The sequence below is a fragment of the Piliocolobus tephrosceles genome, chromosome 3, assembly GCF_002776525.5.
Source record: "Piliocolobus tephrosceles isolate RC106 chromosome 3, ASM277652v3, whole genome shotgun sequence".
NCBI classification, from domain to species: Eukaryota; Metazoa; Chordata; class Mammalia; order Primates; family Cercopithecidae; genus Piliocolobus; species Piliocolobus tephrosceles.
This window is the reverse complement of record NC_045436.1, coordinates 1,485,605-1,489,496: the sequence shown is the minus strand read 5'-3', so window position 1 is coordinate 1,489,496 and position 3,892 is coordinate 1,485,605.

The window sequence follows — 3,892 nt, the reverse complement described above, 5'->3', positions numbered from 1 at the left end:
TTAACACATATATCCTGACTTCTAATTTTTTCTAAAAACCCACTTGTTTTTATTTATTTATCTATTTTTTCCAGACAGAGTCTCGCTCTGTCACCCAGGCTAGAGTGCAGTGGCGTGATCTCGGCTCACTGCAAGCTCCGCCTCCCGGGTTCCCACCATTCTCCTGCCTCAGCCTCCCAAGTAGCTGGGACTACAGGTGCCCGTCACCACGCCTGGCTGATTTTTTACATTTTTATTAGAGATGGAGTTTCACCTGAAGTGTTTGCCAGGATGGTCTCGATCTCCTGACCTCAGGTGATCCACCCTCTTCGGCCTCCCAAAGTGCTGGGGTTACAGGCGTGAGCCACCGCGCCCGGCCTTTAATTTTTTTATGAAAGGTGATTTTCATATACAGTCACAATACATGGGCATTTGTATGATTGATTATTCAATAACTTGCAAACGATGCTGTCAATACTTTTTCAAAAGGAAACAATGCTCTTTGCTAACAGAAGAGTTGATCTGATATATTCTAATGATCTCACTCGGAACAGTGAGATACTTAGGAAAGATCTTCTTCTTGGACTAAACATAAAGACTTAAACTTCAAATTATAGTGGTTATGACTTTTTAACAAATATGACTTTATTAGATACATTTTGAAGGGACTTGTATCTTCTAGAACTGTAATAAAAGAGCAGTCTACCATGTGTTTTAAACCAGTGACTTTGAATGTCAGCCGATGGCTTTTAAAGCTCTGAACAGTTAGAACTGAGCTGTATTTCTGTAATTGATGAACTGTCCACATGGCCTAGAGCACATTCAAATGATGCTCCTAAATAAGCTTCCAGTTATCACAGAGGCACATGCAAACGGGCAGAAATTTCACATCCAATCATGGCACAAGAGGAGAAAATTCTGCTTGTATAACGGAAATGATAACCTTGAAATACTTGAGCACTCATCTTTGAGGAAAGCAGAAAGACCCGAAACCTATCATATGACGAGCCCGTGAAGCCTAGAATCACAGGCCAGCATTAATTTCATGGGATCTAGCAAAAGAGGATCTAGATGGTCATTCCAAGTTCTATGCAGCTTGTTAATCATCCCTATTTTACATTTAAATGTATGCAATAGGTGTCTTTACATGAGTAGGCTTTAAATATAAGTAATTTGTAGGCACAATTCTTTACCAAATATTTAAACACAATTTCTAAAATTATTCAAGGTTTTGTCCTATTGCACATTTAGACTATTTCAGCTGAAAAGTACACGTCAAGTTGAAAGGTGTGAAATTATTTTTTAAGCCGGTAAATAAATTATATGCCAGAAATATAGGGTCAGTTTCCCTAGTCATAGCAAACATTCAGGTACCAAGTTAACTTTTTAAAAACCTTTTTTAGAAGATCCATGGAAATCAGCTGTCACACTGCAGCAGGACTCAGGAGGCGTAAAATGTGCATTCCTGATATATTCAGTTGTTTTAATATAAGGTAGAGGAATACAGTGGAAAACAGACTGCATATGGAGTCAGAACCATACGCAGCTCTGTTCACTCAATGTTTTTAAAACATTTTTAAAAAAATGTTTAAAAATGTTTTTAAAATATTTTTAAAAAATGTTTAAAAATGTTTTTAAAATGTTTTAAAATATTTAAAAATGCTTAAAAATATGTTTAAAATGTTTTTAAAAACAAAAAGTGAACCACCTTTGTTCACCAATGTTTTTAAAACTTTGGGTACGATTTTGTGTTTTGGAACTTTACCTGCTTCTCTTGCAACATGAATTTAATAATATTATCATAAAAACGGCATCGAAAAAGAAGATGCACTGAGGCGATGAGTCATTTAGAACTGTGGGTAGGCAAGATTTTCTTGTTCCCTGTACCTCATTAACTCATTAGTGCTGGATATAGATTGGATTACACTTGCTAGTGAGTAACTCTGTGTTAAAATGCCTTTTTCCATAGCTGTGACTTTCTCCTGTCCCTGCAGTGCCACCACAAAAGCCCAGTCAGCTGATGGCTTTAGCCAGTGCGGCAGCAGGGAGTGTGAGGCTTCTGACTTTGCCAGGACTCAGGCCAGCTGTCTCCGTCACTGGGCTCAGGGTGCTCCCTTTAGTTACAAAAGGAGACTGTGGTGTGGAGCCTGTGCATGTTTCAATTGCTCTTTTTAGTTAAAAATCATTTAGACCTAATGAGTTTAGGATAAAGGATTATAAACAGCCCATCTTGTCTAAGTTTTCTGCAATGGAATCTGCCAGCTCATACCCAGCTAACGATGTGTCTTTCTATTATTTTTTGCACATAAATAGGCTTTGTGGATCTTGTAGAAAGAGGTGACTAGAGATTGGAGCAGGCTTCAGGTCTTCCTGGATGCCCTGCTAAATGTCATTTGATTACATTGGTTAAAGTCCTAATTCTTCATTCATACCAACATATGGGATGGTGGGTTGCTTTCATGTATTTCTGATAGTAGTCATTAGTGCTGTTTATTATTAATATGATCATTTTATCCTTGATTTCCTAGTATGCTGAAGAAAAGTATGTTATTCAGTCAGCTTTGTGCTGTAGTATATTTGGTCCTTAAAAGTCCTTTAACTGCTCCCTGAATGTTGAAGTTTCTTACTGTTCCTTCCAGGTCTTCTCTTTTCTCTTTCCAGCAAAATCTCATCTGTTTTTATGGCATTAATGATCTCTGCATTGATTACTTCTAAATTCATGTCTCCATGCTTAATATTTTATTTGAGATTCAGGTCCATATTGATGTGTCTACTGGATTCCCAGAGGCATCTTAATATGGCTAAAAAATTCATTTTTATGGCCAGGTGCAGCGGTTCACGCCTGTAATCCCAGAACTTTGGGAGGCTGAAGTTGGGCGGATCATGAGGTCAGGAGTTCAAGACCATCCTGGCCAACAAGGCGAAACCCCATCTCTACTAAAAATACAAAAATTAGCCAGGTGTGGTGGTGGGTGCCTATAGTCCCAGCTACTCAGGAGGCTGAGGCAGGAGAATGGCGTGAGCTTGCAGTGAGCCGAGATCTCTCCACTGCACTCCAGCCTGGGCGATACAGCAAGACTCCGTCTCAAAAAAAGTAGATAAATAAATAAAAATAAGTGGGTTTTGAGAAAAAATTAGAAATCGGGATATATGTGTTAAAGGTGCTAACAGAACCCGGGAGGTGGAGATTGCAGTAAGCCAAAATGGTGCCATTGCACTCCAGCCTGGGCAACAGAGTGAGACTCCATCCCTCCCAGAAAAAATCATTTTTATAACCACCTACATTTATTTCACTTCCTGTTTGAATGAAGGAAATCAGTGGCCTTATCACTTGCATTTTCATTCTGATCCAGTCTGCTCCATTCTGTCCCATGTCCTCTTGTTCACCTGCACATCCATGTAGTTCCTGAATTTCAGGCTGTTCCGTCTCAGGGCAGAGCCACTGCTCTGACTTCCACTGCTTCACTTCAGACCCTCATCAGAGCTAAGGACTCTCACAAAGTCCATTTCACACCCGAGCCACGTCACCAAAGCAGGTGCTGGCATCTGTGGGAGACCCACAGATGGTTCACATCACAGGACTCTGTGCAGACAACCCTCTTTACCAGCCTGGAGCCTGGTAGACTTGCTGGGTGGCTAGATACAGAAGAGAGACAACAATCACTGCAGCTCAGCTCCCGGGAAGCCACATCCCTAGGAAAAGGGGGAGAATGCTACATCAAGGGAACACCTATGGGATGAAAGACTCTGAACAACAGCCTTCAGCCCTAGACCTTCCCTCTGTCAGAGCCTTCACAAATGAGAAGGAACCAGAAAACCAACTCTGGTAATAGGACAAAACAAGGTTCTTTAACACCCCCCAAAATCACACTAGCTCACCAGCAACAGATCCAAACCAAGAAGAAATCGCTGA